We start from the raw sequence: 18,787 nt of genomic DNA on the forward strand, positions 1-18,787 counted from the left end.
AAATTCATAAGGCAATCCGGATGTATTGTTAGGGACCACATCCCGGTCAGCTTCAGGCTATGGAAAGCTTCTAATCCAAGCAAGGAACGGGATGCGGTACCCGAAAGAGAAAAAGAATGGTGTTGGCGGGAGCTTAAGAAAAACTTCACGGTTCCAGCTGAATCCGAAGAGATATGCAAGCGCTGGACCCTGAGCAAGATGGCCGAACAGCTGCAATCATTCAAGAAAACTTTGATGAAGAAATATATCAAGACCGGGACCACGCCCGTGTTTACCGATGAGCTCGAAAAGCTCAGGGGTCACTAGGATGCATTTGTGCAATACAAGTCTTCAGAGCTTGGGCTTCAGAAGGTGCAGAAGGCCAAAGACAACGCCTCGAAGAAAGTGTACCATCACACTCTAGGCCAAGGAGGCTACAAGCTTGCAATACCCAAATGGGAGAAGATGGAGTAGGATCTGCTTGACAGAGGTATCGAACCTGCTACCATGAACTGGCCTGAAAGGACAAGGACCTAGTTTTATGGTCATGGAGGAAGCTTGGACCCATTGACTGGGACCTGTATCTATGGGCCGAACATCCAGCTAGCAGCCCAGAGACTACAGGAGGTCATACAAGCAGCGGCCGAGGGAACATTCCAGCCGGATAGAGAGAGGGACGAGCTGACTTATGCCCTTGGGAATCCAAAGCATCCGGGCCGCACAAGAGGCAAAGGCGTGGTTCCGTGGAAGTATGGATTCAGGGATTACATTGAATCATATAGAAGCCGGCAAAGAAGAAAGAATGATGAGCGGGAGCACTTGCGAAGACTAGAGGAACGGCTCATGTCACACGATCAAAGACTGGAGGAAGAGGTTCAACGCCAAGTGGCCATAGCAATGAGCCAGCAACAGTAAGCGCAACCGGAGCCTCCAGAGCCTAATGTCGCAGCCGATCATCTGTCTCAGTGGAAAAGCAGCTGCGCTTCCACAGACGTCGCCGTCGAGCCAACGGGGATCCAGGCCCAGTTGAAGCGACAGCCCCGCAGTGAACACCTTGTGATTTGCAGACTGCCATTAAGAGCTTAATATTCACTGTTGCGTATGGTACCGCCATGCCAACCCAACCAGGCGACGTGTACCACGGGCAGCAAATTCCGGCAGGATATACAAGAGTTGGCGTGGAGCAGGTGTGCCAGGGTTGGGAGACGCTCGAGCTTGATATTCCTGGAGGCGATGGGGAGAGGACACTAGCAGAAGCCATTCATGGCTACATCCTATGGGATAAGCGCTACATTGTCCTAAAGTCGGATGATCAAACACCAAGGCCGGCATCTCAGCATGCCTCTCCAAGGCTGTCATCTCGGCAAAACTCCCCAAGGGCAGCACTGTCTCGGCAAGGTTCACCGGCACATTCTCCATCACCATCATCTCATGCGCCGATGAACACTCAAGCGTCACCGTCGCCTCCATGGTCACCCCCTCCTCCGCCAGCAAAGAAGCAGAAACAGCCGCCGGTAAAGAAGGTAGCTGCACCGGCTAAGGAGCCTCCAAAGAAGAAGGAAAAGAAGAAGAAAACCAAGGAGGCTCCTATTAAACTCTGGGACATGAGCCTTGAAGAATGCGATCGGAAAACTCAAGAAAGAGTTAAAGAGCGTTTCAAGCCGAAGCCGAAGCCGGAGCCCGAGAAAGTGATAAATTTGGGAGATTTGAAATTTTTTAAGGGAATGTGCGAAGCAAATAAGAGAAAATTCATTCCGAGAGATCCCCTTTAGACTACGACCGCACAATTATCAAAACTACTGAGAAAAAGAAGAGACAATCAAAGTCATCGTCGTCCGACGTTCCACAGCTCAGAGCCCAAAAGAAACAATCAATAGAGCCTCTCGTAGTGGGACAGACGACGCAACAACAAGACTTTGTTACATTTTTGAAAGAAGCAAACCTGACGGCGGCTCAGATTGCAGGGGGAGAAGATATTCCAAAGGCCGATGTGGTCGTCAAATGGACGTATGAGCTGGGCAAATCTCTTGTACCCCCCGAAGTAGTGTCCGTGCTTCCAACTCAAATGTATAAGCTGCACCAGCACTACATGCGTGCGATGGCCGATTGCATCTTTATGCAAGGTGCAAAGATTAAAGATGATGATTTCTTACGGGGGAGGCCATTATATGGATAAACTGGGAAGAAGTTTACCAACTATTCCATCAGGAGGACCTCGACATCTCTATGGTCGGCTTGTGGGTTCTGTAAGTATTTTACTCTCCTTACGTATTGTTTTACATGATCTCAACATACTGTTCCCTTGATTTATTCGGTATCATGTAGAATGGAGATACAAACTTGCAGGAGAAAGGGATACTCTCACCTCGGCTTCATCGACCCAATTACTTGTAATTGGAGGATTCTACGCGACAATTCCGATGAGATATTCCAAAACTTGTTCAAGTACATAAGCGTTCATCAGAACAAGCAAATGATATTGTTTCCTTACAACTTTGCGTGAGTGATTCCTTCCATCTAACTCTTTCTATTCTGTAATCGAATTGTTTAAACCTTAACTATCAAGAACTGCCTCCGTATAATCTTGCAGTGAACACTGGGTCCTAATTGTCATAATTCCCGAGAAGAGCCTACTCGTGGTTTTGGACTCATTGAGGAGAAATCCAGAACAATACGAAGATCTTCTTAATATGATGAAAAAGTAATTCTACCACTACTCGTCGATGACCGATAATTTGAATCACTTTGTTACTTGACTATAATTGTTTTAATCATGCACAGGGTTTGGAAAACAATTCGCTAAAAATCATCCAGGCAAATTGGACAAGGAATTGAAGATCAAGACAGATTTTGCGGTACGCACTTGGATGATTCGTTGCACGTTTCATTAGTTTTATTATATATTCATGTAAATACCTGATAATTTTTCTCTCTTAAAGTGTATGAGGCAGAAACAAGGCACTAATTTATGCGCATACTATGTATGCGAGAACATCTACGGTCTGGTAGGTCCTCCAAAGGCCTTGGCAGATTGGGAGGAGGAAGTAAGTAAAAAACTTGTTAATATTTGAACTCATATTTTAATTAGTCGAAATTAATTACCCCATTTTCCATAGGTCGAGGAGATGCGCGAAAACTCATACCGGAGGAAAAGATTATGGCGATTCAAGAACAATTGTCCGGATTTATTGTTGAGAAAGTACTCGATCCAAAAGGCGAATTCTACTATGATGGACAATCTAATATTGACAATCGCAGCAAATACGATAATATATGTGTATATATATAATTAAGAACGAATATACCTATGTAAATATATATGTGTGTGTATGTATTATATTTCTATTTATGAGTATGTATGTATTATATATTTAAGCCCTCCAATAATATATATGTGTATATATATGTAAACTATTTAGGATAAATATTATATAAGTAACTATATATATGTATATATTAGTGGAGATCTTACGCACTGAATTCCAATACATAAGTTTAATTAAAATAGAAAAAGAATTGAGAAAAGAGGAATAGGGAAAAAATGGACCTTTTGTCCGTGCGCCAGACACGTGGCACTGGCAGCCCCTTTTGTCCTGGTTGGTGTTACCAACCGGGACGAAAGGGTGTTTTTTGTCCCGGTTGCCAGACCCGGGACTGGCGTTCCCGGTTGGGAAACCGGGACAACAGGGGTTTCCCAACCGGGACAAATCAGCGTTTTCTGTAGTAGTGAATGTGCCATATCTTTTTTCTTTTTATGCAATAGTGATAGTGATTGCTCAACTAATAAAAATAACGCTCTCTATATCATTACTTAATGCATTCCCCGTTTTTTCAATTTTAAAATATCTCTACCCTCATGTTATGTTAACGGTCTATACGTCCACTGATCAGACGAGACGTGAGAGTGTAGGTTGATTAGCTGTTGTGCTACGAGTAGTAGTCTATCTACTCAGACGAGACATGAGAGTCTTCGGTTGACTTTGTTATCGTGTTATTAGCCTGTGAGTCCACTCAGAGTCGTCATATAGTGATCATCACATCGAAGTTTATCCAACCTCAAACCTTTTGTTTCTCATATATGAATGATTATGACCAAAAACAACAAATTTAGCCTGACAAACTGGATCTAAACCATCTGTATGCACACGATTTCTAACACTCTAAGCTTTAAATTTTGATATTAAATAATATAACTACAAAGTTGTTTGATTTCAAAATAGTTTGGATTGATTTTAGAATTCTTATACAAAGAAAAATAAAATGGCAAATCGTATATTCTCTCCTGGGCCGTCGGCCCACCTGGCCCGGCGCCCTCCGATCTGGAACCCCACCGCACGGTCTCCTCCCTCCAATCCCGCGTTCCCGCCGTTGCCACCTCTCTTCCCCTCCAATCCCGCCGCCGCACTAGGGTTCCTGCTACCCCTCGACGTCCGCGCCGCCCCTCTTTAAATATGATAGCCGCGCCGCCCCCTCTCTCTTTCTGCACGTGCAAGCCTCATCAGGCGCCGCGCGCTCCCAAAACCCTAGCCGCCGGGCCGCCATTGGAGCCGACCTCCAAGCCGCCCGCGCCGCCGCCGCCATCCGCAGTCCACGCCAAGATTCAATGCCAAAGAACACCGGGACGACCACCAAGACCTCGGAAGGAACGCCTCCGGCGGCTCTTTGTCGTCCACCGTCACTCCTGGCGTCGTGCTCGCATCGCCGAACTCCGCCGCCCAAGCCTCACCGACGAGGGTCGCCTTCCTGCCGTCTTGAATCGTCGCGAGCCGTCCTGGTGAACTTCACAACCAATGTCTTCTTCTTTATTTGCAACATTCGCCAAGGAGGTCTACAAGAGCAGTAATCTTGTCTCTGTCTACAGATGAAGCCTGGAAAAGCACCGGCTGCGAAGAAGATCGTCGGGGGCGTCAAGAAGGTGTCCTCCTTGCCTGCGGAGAAGGAGCGCCCTTTCCAATTCAGAAAAGGACGATGTGGGGATTCGAGTTCCAGCTCCAACGATGACGTGTTAGAAGAATAGGTAGAGAATTTATCTTTGCTGATAACAACCAATGTCATTACGGTTAACACAATTGAATGTATATCGAATTGGATCTTTCTTATTGCAAGAAATTTGATTATGCCTAACATTTAAAATTGCGTATGAATTACATAATACTTGTAATAATTGCTTCTATGACCTTGAAGTCATTGTCTGCAATTTTGTAAGCCATGTGTTGTTGCTGTGGAAGCGTGTTGTTAATGCCTACCACTATCATGAGGCCGCCATTGTTTTATGCCTTTTTCAAGCTGATGATAGAGGACTGCTTGCTGCTGTTCGTTAAATCTTCATTTTTTAGTTTACAACATCATGTGACATGTGTAGGCTAAAAGTAGAGAAAATATGTGTCTATTCACAGTTTCTAGCATGGTTATATTGATGACGTGAGGCGCTCAACCAATTGCCTAAATAATATGTCATCCACTGCTTCGATTTATGCTGTCTGCATTTAGCAATTACTCTTTACTCATCTCTGGTTCAAGTAATCAATTTTTGTGACATGTGTAGGCTAATAGTAGAGAAAATATGAATTGTCTAATCACAGATTCTAGCAGGGTTATTTTGATGACGTGAGTTTACAGCAGCTTGAAAGATCGGGGATAAATTCTTCTATGAGTTTCACTAACGAAACTAGAGCTTTCTTATAACTTATAATGAATTCTGTCAAGTTAGATAGATTGTGAAATTTCTGAAGAACTTCAAAAATGGATGGCCCAAGCTAAATAAATAAAGAGTAAGGTATCTGTTGTAAAATCATAGCACAAATTGCTTTCAAACTACAGCCTGCATAGTATATACATTACTAACTGTAAAATTCAATTCAAGATAATGTACAGTATCAAATGGTAGTAATTGACTAAGTCAAGCTGCTTTCAAATTTAAAGTGGGCTATGCTCTTTTCCTACTCATGCTGCAATTTATAATGAAAGGTGGGCAATGCACATACTTTTGAGTGGCACATGTCTACCTTACTCGTACTGTTGTCATCATGTTTGGTTATAGAGAGCCATTGAGCACACTGATGGTCTGATTCTGCTTATTCTTTGCTTTAGAAGTAGTTAAGAAAATGCTGTCTAAATCCATGAAAACATATTATGTCTTTCGGTTCTTGATGTCGGTAGTAAGCTGAAAATCTATGTTTAGCACTTGCATTATGGAACATATAGCAAACTTATAGCATATGTTTAATTAATAAGAAAAGCTTGCAACAATTTGTCTTTTAGGTTTTAGTACCATTTATTTCACTATTGTGGGAAAAGTGAACTTTATCTGGGCAAGTCCACACTCATTCATAAACGCATTTTATCTTCCACAGTTTGTTCCGGGGCCAGTCGTTCAACAACTGCAGATCGAGGTGCTCCAAGAGCGATGCCACAAAAGGGGAGATCAAGAACCTCCAAAAGAGGGTGGTGTCTAAGAAGATCAAGGATCTCAAAAAAAATGTGGATGCCAGCATTGCCAAGATTTTGCAGCCTTAGAAGTCATGCCTAGTTTAATTTAGTTCCCTTGTGCCTACATTCATGCAGTTTTTGTATAATGTGCCCAGACTTGTATGGATTCTCCTTTTATTACTTTTAATGTTACTATGCATTTTCCAAACTATATACACGCCCATGTTGTTACCTGGCCCTTGGTCAGCTAGGTAGGTTAGCTTTGGTAAACCATGCCTATCATCATTTTTTTTTTCTTGAATGTTGCCTACATTTTCATGTTGTATAACATGCACTAGTCATTATCTGTTGAATGTTGGCAATATGATTGATCTGGCTAAACTTCAGTGATGCTGACAAACTGAGGGTGAAAGAAGAGACCAGCGCCACCATCAGGTGCTACCCGTTCGAGCAGCCGGAGGGCACCAAGAAATGCTTCATGACTGGCACCCTGGCAGAGGAAGTTGCAATTTTTGCGAAGTCATACTAGGTCATCTGTGTGACTGAGTCTATCTACTCCCAGACACCAAAACTGCCTTTTCTTCTCCCTTTTAGGAGTGGGTACCCTGTATGCCTGTGTTTCTATAAGATATGCATTAACCACGGTTCATGTACTAGCAGTGAAATGCTTGCATGTACTTTTGATTTTTTTTTTTGTAAATTCGATAAACAATCGGTCCTATTTTGTGCAACTCTTGCAATGAATCGAATTCGATGTTCCTATTGCAAACAAAGTGTTAAAAGTATACATTGAAAGAAAATTGCCTTATTCTGTTCATGCATGGAAATTAGAAGACAAACATTAACATGTTGCTGCTAAAGTACAACGGGTACTACAGTGGGGGTCACTCCTGCTTTGCTTTTGAACCGAATCATTCCTGCTAGCTAGCTCCTACATGATTCGTTTAGACATGGAAGGCAACCGCCGGAAGAAGTTGATCACCAGCGCCGGCATCCGGTCCCGGAACATCACATGCCGGAGGTAGTAGAACCCAGCGACCATGGCCACCATCTTCATCGGCACCATGTACAGGACCATGGCCACGAGGACGCACAGCGCGACGAACATCCCCGTGGCGCGCGGGTCGCCCCACGACACGAGCACCTGCAGTCTCTCCGCCTGCGTCGCCAACGTCGCCGACCATCTGCTGCAGCCGCGCGCCCACCAGTGCATGTGCAGCCGCCCCCAGTGCATGTGCGCATCGCCGCCTCCTTGCCGGCTCTCTTGGTGGCGTCGTCGGCGGGAGGAGGTCGAGCCATTTGGACGCCACCTTCCGGTCGTCGACGCGGCGCTCGATGGTGGCGACCTAGATGCTGGCCGAGCCGAACAGGAAGGCCTCCTTGCCGTCGCGCACCTCGAGGAGACGACGAGGCAGTCGTCGTCGTCGGTGAACGGCTCGGCGGCGGCAACAAGAATCCTGCTAGAACAAAATCAATGCGAGGGGATTGCAAACTTACTGGAATTTGAAGAGGAAGTAGAGGCACTTCCTGCCTGCGGGGACGAAAGCGGCAGCTCGGGCGACGAGGGGTGAGGCAGGATCGAATCGGCTGCGACGGGCGAGGGGAGTGGCCAGGCCAGTCGGGCGGCGACGACGGGTGCCGCGGATCAAATCGACGGTTCGGCGGCGGCGGCTGACGCCGCGGATCCAATCGGCGGCGACGGGTGAGGGAAGGATGCTGCCAGTGTCGATGACGACGAGCGCGTTGGCCAGGCCAGTCGGGCGGCGACGACGGGTGCCGCGGATCAAATCCCCGATTTGGCGGCGGCGGCTGGCGCCGCGGATCCAATCGGAGGCGACGGGTGAGGGGAGGATCCAAGCGCGCACATGGACGGGTCGCCGACGTCGATAACCGGCGGTAGGAGCGTAGGACGCGGTCGTCGACGGCGGCGGAGGAGGCTATGCACGAATTGATCGGGAAAGGGGGCGGAGGGAACCCTAAAAATGCACATCCTTTTCTTTTTCTTTAAAAATATACTCAACTCACTTTATTAGAATTATGAATTTACCCTTTTACCCTTCATTAAAAAAATAACTACAAAAAAGCAATTGCCATGGAATTTCTAACCCGTGGTATTGGGAAGCGTTACGGCATCAACGGGCCCACCGACCGTAGACACAAACTAACGCCTCCCGACGTCTCCTCATTGGCGCCTCCCAACGCCTACCCTCAATTTGGGCCCACAAATCATAGACACAAAAAATACCCATGAAATACCTCCAAACACATCTCCAAGCATTGTAAAAAAATCTAAAAAAATTGATATGACATCATCATAAATACGTGAACAGTTTTCACCATTTAAAACCTTTTCCTTTTCGTGAAAATTGCTTGGACCCGAACTTTGTTCTGCAATGTTTGCATGATCGCTCCCTCATCTTCGTGCTGCGTTTCTCTGCTATTGTATTTTTTTCAATGATGGACAGAGGGTTACCGAAGCTAAAATTTTCTTTGCTACGAAAATTGGACCACATTTAATTGGATGCTGAAATTGGTCTTTCGAAACAAATTTGGTATGCATGCCAAGCGAAGGAGCCAGGCAACACTGATTATATTTATAACAAACAAGAAGAGCCGATGATTATATTATACTTAAAATAAAGAAGAACTTTGTGGTGTCATGTGTTACATTCCCAAACCAATCCAGGGACGCTTCGGTAGAAACTAAAAATATAATGACTAGTTGATCATTTTTTTATAAGACACTAGTTGGCTTTATTATTATGTGTTCTGTGAAGCGGTAACAATGATCTCACAATCTCAAACATAATCTGCGCAGCATCCTCCCTCTACTAATCACTGAATCAAACCATCACTCTCAAGATGAACTAGCTAATAACCATTACGTTGCTTCAATTGCAGCAGTGACATTAAGTATTCGTCTTTGATTCCAGCAACTTCACTGCAGACATCGCCGATCCTCAATCATTGTCTTGGCAGCTCCATGCAGCATAAAAGGCCTACTTTGAGGAGTGGGATAATGCAGCCGTGCATCCAAGCCTCAGCACAATTTTGTTCTTCAGAATCACAACCAGTATCACTGAGTTCTTGTAGCAAATTAGCATCCAAAATCTCACTGATCCATTCCGGAAATGCCGCATACACAAAATTGTGGAGGTTTAAGCCATCCTTGAATATTTCATCAGTTGGTCTCTTTCCGGTGATCATTTGTAGAAGAAGTACTCCATAGCTATAGACATCACCTTCAGTTGTATTCTTGACGCCCAGGGCATACTCTAGATTGATGATGACTAAATTAGAGGTATATATAAAATAACAAGAAATCAATAGAGATTTTTTTTCCAACCAGCCCCAAATCCCTCCCGCCGCCGCACCAACCTCCTGCGCCGTCGCTCTCCTCCTGGCGCCGCTCGCCTCCTCCGACGGGAGTCTCCGATTTGATCGCCAGTCGTGTGCCACTCTCCTGCGGTGATTCTTGCCCCCCTTCTATGCATCGGCGGCGACGGCAACACAAGCGTTGGATGGATCCTAGGGATCCAATCTTCTCCACGGCAGTTTGCTATTTCTCCCGTGGAGATGCTCTAGCGAGTTAGGTGCCCCGTCGAGCTTCTCGTTCTGCGCAAGTTGCCCCTTGATCTACCTCACACCGAATCCCCAAGGTGTGCAGATCGACCAAGGGTGCCCTGCGAGGCTGCGAGCATGTTTCCCATTCTAATTTCCTCATTGCGTGCAGATCAAAGATTCTTCGAGAGGATCTTAATTACCTCTAGTTTAATTGGAGCACGGCGGATGTGTGGATGGATATTGGTTGTTTTTTTTTCAATCGACTGCTGTTTTACTCCCTATTGTGGTGAGATGGTGCCACTGCTGCCTTGCTGGGATGACTGGATCTAACCCTGGTGCCAACGACCATTCGACAATATGCTGAATGGCAGGACCTCCTTGCGAAACTGTCAGGTAGTGCTTGCCAGTGCTGGTTTAGTCTCGTTTCCCATTATCATTAGTTAGTACTTCAGCTACTGAACATTTTGATCTGGCTCTTGCAAGAGATGGGTCCAGCAAGCTGCAGTCTTCTCTGCATTTATATTTTTTGTTAATAGTTCAAGTTATGCAGTAAAGGTTAGATCAGGGCGTCAATTACATGGTTTCCTTACAGAAATATCTTTTGTTTCCTGAAATCCTATCAGTATCTCTTCTTAGATCGCACCTATTAGACTTTGGGCATAATACCCGGTATCAATCTATCTATCTTTATCTGTATATAGGTGTTGATATTTCAGATTTGAGGTTTTTGATTGTTACACTTTATGGCATCCTCAGTAGAACCTATTATGTGACAAGTAGTTGCTCATATGCTCATAAATCTCAGATCTGATGAACATTGCTGTCCATTTGCATGCTTATGTATTCTGAAATTTCAGTATATAATTATGCATGCCACTTTGCTTGCTGCAAGACCATAAATATATTGCTGAGATTCTTATCTTTGAATATGCACATCATTGTATCTTATGAATTTGATGCACACCTCATAATTGCAACTTGCTGCCATATCTTGTCAATATAATGCACACTGTCCAACATTTTGACTGTGCACTAATGTCCACCCCACTGCCTTATCTATGTTCATGTAAACCGTGGCATAAGAGGTATGGATGAAGCTTCATCAACCATCACAAAATGCACTATTTTTGGTTGGTAATTTGACTTGTTCTGTATCTCTGGGTTGCTGTGAGATGGATTTTTTTTTTTCAAAATGCACCCCTTTATCTCTGAAAGCAAAGAATTCGAACCTATAACTGCTTTTTTCTTCAAATGCCAATTTGTGCTTTCTTATTCATATCTTCAGTCTCATTTCAGGATGATTGCTTGCTGGGTGTCTATATATACCTTAATTGATATATAGAAAGAACAAGTTCTTTATCAATTAATTAGCTTGACCATGTGTATCCAGTGTCAACAACATTTTTTTCTTGCACTTGTCCTGATCTAAACTGAATAATTTGTTGACTAATTCTTAAGTCTGCAGCCAGTTCATGCAACTGAGTATATCCTATCCATGGGGTTTGTTGCAACACAATGCCCATCTATTGTTAATTAATAATTGTTTTGCTCTTCCGCAATGTGTATAGGCTGTCTTTAACCTGCATATAATAATTCTTAGCTCTTATGCAGATTGCAAGATGCATGCTTGTTACCTGCACGTGAGATGGTTGATTGGCTTGATGGTTGTTGATTTCCTTTTTGTTTATTGTAGTTCTGCCAAATTATAAAAACAGGGTCAATGAAATAGCTAAATGCATTGAGTTTTTATGAACTCTTATCGTGTGCTCAGTTTAAATATGGTCAATGGAATAACAAAATGTACTCAGTTTTAGGTTGAAACTGAGATCAATCAATCACGAAATCACTATATTCAGTTTGCAATTTCGTATATGCAAATATATTTTGTGATAAGGAAACTAACTTGGTGCTAGTCTGCATAGGTTTGCGATCTTGCGGTGGTTTGGCAGCCTGCGGATTCGGCAGCACTGGATTGGGACTGGGACGGAGCCACATGCGGAGGACTGGCCTACAGGCTACAACGACATTGCGGGGTGGGTGCTTCGCCGCCCAGCAATGCCCAAGACATGCTGCTGGGCTAATGTTAAGAGAAGAATAATTTAATTGGCTGTATATGAATGCACTATCAGGGAGGAAGCTGCGGAACAAATAATTTATTTTGTAGAATCAAGTGCCTAAAAAGGACAGTATGTCTAAAACTGAAATCTGATTCACTCTGGGACTGGCGCGTGTCTTTATTTTCAGGTATTTGTTGCACCTTGTGCATTCTCATGTATGGACCTTGGAGTAGATCTTCAGAGAGGTCGATGATGGTTGTAGTAATTGGTATTTTACCATTATTCCATTGATAAAATTTCTGAGTATGTATAGATTGTCAAATATACACTTCGGTTTACTTCGTGGGGTTACATGTAATTTATTTGTGTCCAAAGAATGTAATTTATTTTTTATGTGAATTGGGGCAATACGTAATACTAGCTGAATCAGGAACCTCCATGACATCACATGAAGAATACTCAAAGAAATAACTATGCAAATAGAAATATTTGGTACGTGGGGTTATAAAGACGGCGAGAAACAACCAACGATGAATGCCAGAATTGATGGCGAGTTCCTGCAACTGACAGGGACGTGCGCGTGGGGAAGTGGAGGAAAACCGTGAGGAGAAAAACCAACGAGGGAGGAAAACCCGGAGAAAAAAACCAGCGCCCCCTAGCGGCAGACGCGATCGGTGTGGCACCGTGCGTGGGCTAGGTCGGGTATGGAATAACTATTCCATACCCAGGTTACGGAATAGATATATATATATATATATATATATATATATATATATATATATATATATATATATATATCACACTTAATTCATACAAAGTGCAACAAAAGTTATACTCAATATTATCATATTTACTCCTATTATCTATGTTTGACACTCCATCATAGTAGAATTCGCCCTCTTTGTCGATGACCTGTAGAATAATAAATCCGCACAGGGCTTCTTGAATCGCCAAAACCCTTTCCTCTGGTATGAAATGATCTCGCATTGTGGCAATCTATGGAAAAGTGAGAATATTAATTACAACAATTTACAAAATGAGTTGAAACATTGACAAAGTTTTTTACTTACTTCCTCCTGCCATCTGGTATACGTCTTCTGAGGACCTACTAGACCATGGAGGTTCTCCATAATATAGTATGCGCATAAATTATTACCCTGCGCCTGCCTCCGACACTTTAAGAGAAAATAAAGTCATCAGGTATCAATTTATATATATAATAAAATAAATGGGACGTGCAAAGCAGAACCCAGTCCGTACCGGAAAGTCTATCTTCAATTTTAGTTCAGCGCTGAAAATACCTCTATGCTTTCGAATGAATTTCTTCCAAACCCTGCGCATGATCGAAAACGAATAAATATATTTATCGATGATTTCAAAATAATGGTGATTGAGGGGGTATGACCGGAATTAATTACTTTTTCAACATGTCAGTCATGTCTTTGTATAGTTATGGATCTTTTCTCACTGAGTCCATAACTACCACTAAGCTCTTGTCAGGAAATATGACAACTACTATCCAGTGATTACTGCAAGATTAAACGAATCAGAGCCACTTCTTGTTAGGGTTAAAAAAATTCAATTATATAGAACTAAAAGAGTTACATGGCAGAAAACACTCACGCAAAGTTGTAAGGAAACAATATGTAAGTCTTGTAGTGCTGAACGGATAAGTACTTGTATATGTTCTTGAATGTTTCTGCAGGCTTATCATGTAGATTCTCGCAGTTCACAACCGATGGGTCGATGAAGCCGATGTGGAAGTACCCTTTTTTTCCTGCAAGTTTGAATCTCCATTCTACAGGATACATAATAAAACAAGAAATCAATAGGTTGAAGTCATGTAATAATATTCGTTACTTATATATGTTAATGAATAAAATTTAAAGAACAACACTTATAGAAGCCACAAACTGACAATAGAGATGTTGAGGGCGTCTTGATGGTATAGTTGGTACACTTCTTCCCAATTCAATCATATCACGCCCTCTCCACGAAGGAAATTGTCATCTGTAAACTTTGCGCCCTGCATGAAGTTCACATCTATCATCGCTTTCATGTAGCAGTCATGTAGTCTTTGCATTTGCGTTGGAAGCATAGGAACGATCTCAGGGGGGACTAGGCTCTTGCCCTCCTCAAATTTCCATCGAACCACTGGAGCTACCGAAAATTCTGTGGTTGACCCTGTAATCTCAACAGGCGTGAGCTTCGATGATTTCAAAAAAGTAAGTAGCCCTTGTTGTTCCTCGTTTAACACAACGAGCGGTTCTATTGACTGCTTCTTTTGGGCTCCGAGCTGTGGAACATCGGATGATGACGACCCTAATTTCCTCTTCTCGAATGATTTCATAATCAAGCAGTCGTAGTTTGAAGGCGGATTTGGAATGAGCTTCTTATTTGCTTCACACATTCCAAGAAAAAATTTCAAATCCTTAGGATTTATTGGTTTATCCTTCTTCTCTTGCTCCTTCTTTTTTGAAGTGCTCTTAAATGGCGGCCTGAGTAAACTGCATGCATTCTTCATAGCTCGCGCCCCAGGGTAACGTAGGAGCCTCCTTGGTTTTCTTCTTCGGCTTCTGCTGCTCCTTTGGAGGCTCCTTAACCGATGCTTGCGACTTCGACGCCTGTTTTTGCTTCTTTGGCGGCGGAGGAGGAGGTGAACCAGGAGACGGCGGTGAAGCAGAAGTCGATGGCTGCCCAGGAGATAATGGTGAAGGTGAGTGTTTCAGTGTAGCTCGCAGAGACGGTGGACTCATGCTGGGTACCCTTTGAGGGGGTTGCGGAGATGCCGGCCTTGATGCCTACTCAGTAGCCTTGATGATGAGGTAGCGCTTGTCCCATAGGATGTAGCCATGAATGGCCTCTGCTAGTGTCCTTTCCCCGTCATCTCCAGGAATATTGAGCTGGAGCGTCTTCCAATGATTGCACACCTCCTCCATGCCAACTTTAGAGTATCCAGCCGGAATCTCCTGCCCATGGTACACGTCGCCTGGTTGGGTTGGCATAGCGGTAGCGTATGCAACCATGAACACTAAGTTCTTAATGGCAGTTTGCAGCTCACAAGTTGTCCGCTGGGTGATCTCATCCACTGGATAGCGCTGCTGGGCCGTCATTTCAATTGCAGGGATTCCCGTATCGGCAGGGAGGTCCGTCAAAGTGCTGCTGCTTTTACACTGAGATAGATCCACAGTGACATTAGGCTCTGGAGGCGCCGCTTCTGATTGCTGCTGCTGGCTCATTGCTGAGGCCACTTGGCATTTAACCTCATCCACCAATCTTGCGTCCTGTGAGAGGAGCCGTTCCTCTAGCCTTCGCAAGTGCTCTCGCTCCTCGTCCTTCCTTCGTTGCCGGCTTCTATATGATTCGATGTACATAAGGAACAACGAAAATGCCTCCCAGTGTTCCTTTGCACCCGCTGAATCCTAAGCTCTGAACACTCGTATTCCACAAATACATCCCAGTGTTCCTTTTGCTTTTCAAGTTGTTCAGTAAAGTCTGGCGTTTTCCCTTTCTTGATATATTTCTTCATCAAATTCTTCTTAAATGTCTGCAATTGCTCAGCCATCTTGCTCAGGGTCCAATGCTTAACTAATGCTTCTGATTGTGCTGGAACCGTGAAGTTCTTCGTCAGCTCCCGCCAAAGCCATTCCTTTTCTCTTTCAGGTACCGCATCCCTTTGCTCGCTCGGATTGTTAGCTTTCCATAACCTAAAGCTGATCGGGATGTGGTCTCTTAGAAGACATCCGCATTGTCTTATGTATTTCTATGCGGCTGCTTCGGAAGCGATCGGCTCGCCATCTGGAGCCATGTCTGTTATATTGTATCGCCCTTCCAATTTCCCCAATTTCTTGGTCGGGCCTCGCTTCATTCTTTTAGGCTTCTCCGCTGATCCAGAGGGCTAAAAAAATACATATATTTAGTAATGGTCATTACATATTGTAAATCTGATTTAAACAGAAGGATCACTATTATGATATATACGTTAGCTTCTTGGTCAGCAGCATCTCCTTCACCGGACATATGGAGGTATACATCGGTATTGCTGCCATCACCGTCTTGTTCGTCGGCATCTGCTTCTTCGACATGAGTAGCCGCTCCGCTACCAGATGCAATCATATCCATTAGGAACTGTTCATCATCCACTTCACGTCGTGAGTCCATCTTAACTAACAATTGAATACAAATAAAACACTTAAGAAATTTTTCTTAATTTTTCTAATAATTGTGTACCCATGAAATATACAAATTGCTAGAAAATTTTCTAGTCATCTAAGTAAATATACAATTTTCTAGAAATTTTTCTAGTTATTGAAGTCACTAAATTCAAGAATATCATCTAGTCACAAAAGTTACATTGTAATGTTAAAGAAAATTTTCATGTAATAACAAGGTTCCATTAAATAATATATTATATACATATCTTTAATTACATCCTCAAAATACATATACACTAAATTCCAAAATTAAATACATCAATATGAATACATATTAATTCCAAAATTACATATGAGAATGTTTTCTATTCATTAAAATCACTATGCAATGCACATGAAACATTCATCAATTTAATGTAGTCACAAATATATACTTAAACAAAAATAATATTTCTTTAATTAGATCTTGATTATACATATACTTGAATATCTCTAACTAAACAATTGAGTATATATATATAATTTTCTTTAGTTACGGAGGCCAAGACAGCAGTGCTTGCGAGGACGTTGATGCGTGGGTCCGAGAAAGGGGGGGCGAAGGCGGAGGTGCCGGCGAGGACGTCGAGCGGCGAGAAACTATGTAAATGAAAGTTTTCTAGTGATTAACTACTTAAAAAACATAATTACAAACTAAATTATAATATCTTGTTATCCAAAATATACATAAAATGATGCCCTAATTAATCTATCTAATTTATACGCTAATTTACACCAAAATTACACCCTAATTATATCTGAATTCACACCTAAATTAAAACTAAAAATTTACACCCCTAACTAAATTTGGATGTTAAATTAAAAGAAAACTAAATTTGAACCTAAACATATATTTGCATTGAACTAAATAAACTAAATTTGAACCTAAACTAAGCAACTATCTAATAAACATCTAAAAAATAAACTATAATTCACTAAACTAATTACAATCACAAACAAAAAAAACCTAAGCCCCTGAGGCCGGCCTACCGGCATCGGCCGCAACTGCTGGGTTGCGCTCAGGGGCGACGGTGGCGGGTGGGACGACAGTGGCTCACGTACGGCCGAGCAGGGATGATGGCGGTGGAGGAGATCGAGGACGATGACGGCGCACCGTAGCGGCCCTCGGGGGAGCCGCGCATGGGGATGGCGGGCCGCCGGCGCTCGGGGTAGTAGCTGCGCATGGGCGACCGGGCCAGGGACAGGGCACTGGAGGAGGACGGCGGCAGTGCTTGGGGAGGCGCACGGTAAGGGCGGCGTATCACAGCCGGGGAGCAGGCGCGGCGCGCAGGAGCAGAGGCGGCCGGCAGAGCGCGATGCACCAGGGCCGTGCAACGAGGTGGAACGGCGGAAGGCCGGGGGACACCGCCGGGGGAGGTGGAGACGGCGGGTGGTGGACGCCGGCGCAGAGGATCACCACAACGATGATGGCGTAGAGCCGGCGGCGGCGGTGGAGAACGAGAACGAAATCAAGAATGTGGCTAAGTGCTAGAGGAGGGGAGAGGGCCGGGATATATAGTGGGAGACCCTTAGGTCCCTGGTGAATCCATGACCCGGGACCAAAGGGTCTTTAGTCCCGGGTCATGGATTCATTCAGGACCTAAGGCGTTTTTTGGCGGGCTGGCAAAAATGTGGCCCATCTTTAGTCCCGGGTGGATCTACCACCCGGGACTAAGAGGGCCTGTTTTCAGTCTCACGCCATTTCTTTGTCTATTTTTATTATTCTTTTATAAATATGCTGACAGTTGTTAATTGTGTAAAAACTAATTTATGGGTCAAAAAAATGGCAAACAAAGTTTTTAGCATTGTTTTGATTTGATATAAACAAGAAAAATATTTTATGTCTATTCATATCATTTTATCCATTAAATATATAACTTGGTACACATTTTTTTTCTATTTTGACCATGCAAATATGCATTAGCTACATGAAATGTTTCAAACTATTGGTTTTTGACAGGAAATAAGTTTTCTCGCCACATTAACATTAAAAAAATGAGTTTTCCATAAAAAATAAGTCTTTTTATGGAACTAAAGAGTGTGTGTGTTTGTGAGTGTACATGTGTGTGTTAGTGAGACTGTGTATGTTAGTGAGAGAGAGTGTGTAGTCAGTATGTGAGTAATAAGAACAAAAATTTGTTTAAAAATTATACTTCAACATGAAAATTAAGTGAAAAGTACATATTATGTATATATTTGATGAAATAAATGTAAATAATTGAGTACTAACCCTAAACATTATCTAAAAATTATATTTTAATATAAAAATTAATTAAAAGTTATATAAAACACAAGGTCTAATGATGAAGTACATATATATTCAAATTGCACATCACATGTTTATGAAATAATACATAATGATTTTAATACATTAAAGATCAACAGCTACTGGGTACGTCCTTTTAAAGATCAACAGCTACTGGTACGGTAACAGACTTCCTCTTCACAAATGTCCCTTGATTATGATCACGATGCAAGTATGGAGCGTCCTCATTGGCAAGCAGGATGCATGGATCAGCATTGACTGCAAAAAGTGGAATGTCAACAAAGTTATTATAATCCTCTAAC

The 18,787-nt window shown here is 43.2% G+C and overlaps 2 long non-coding RNA genes across 3 annotated transcripts; both read left to right on the plus strand.

Annotated features, from left to right (window-relative positions):
- The first annotated feature begins 4,336 nt into the window (after positions 1-4,336).
- Positions 4,337-6,772, plus strand: LOC120701898. Its single transcript, XR_005686286.1, has 3 exons — positions 4,337-4,753; positions 4,841-4,996; positions 6,333-6,772. It is a non-coding gene; the product is annotated as an uncharacterized LOC120701898 (long non-coding RNA).
- Positions 6,773-9,430: 2,658 nt separating this feature from the next.
- On the plus strand, positions 9,431-12,428 carry LOC120701905. Of its 2 annotated transcripts, none has more exons than XR_005686287.1 (3): positions 9,431-10,067; positions 10,142-10,365; positions 11,895-12,428. It is a non-coding gene; the product is annotated as an uncharacterized LOC120701905 (long non-coding RNA). The 2 variants fall into 2 exon arrangements; XR_005686288.1 differs by having other exon boundaries at positions 9,434-9,996.
- The last annotated feature ends 6,359 nt before the right edge of the window (positions 12,429-18,787 follow it).

Source organism: Panicum virgatum, chromosome 1K (assembly GCF_016808335.1).
Source record: "Panicum virgatum strain AP13 chromosome 1K, P.virgatum_v5, whole genome shotgun sequence".
In the NCBI taxonomy this organism is placed as follows: domain Eukaryota; kingdom Viridiplantae; phylum Streptophyta; class Magnoliopsida; order Poales; family Poaceae; genus Panicum; species Panicum virgatum.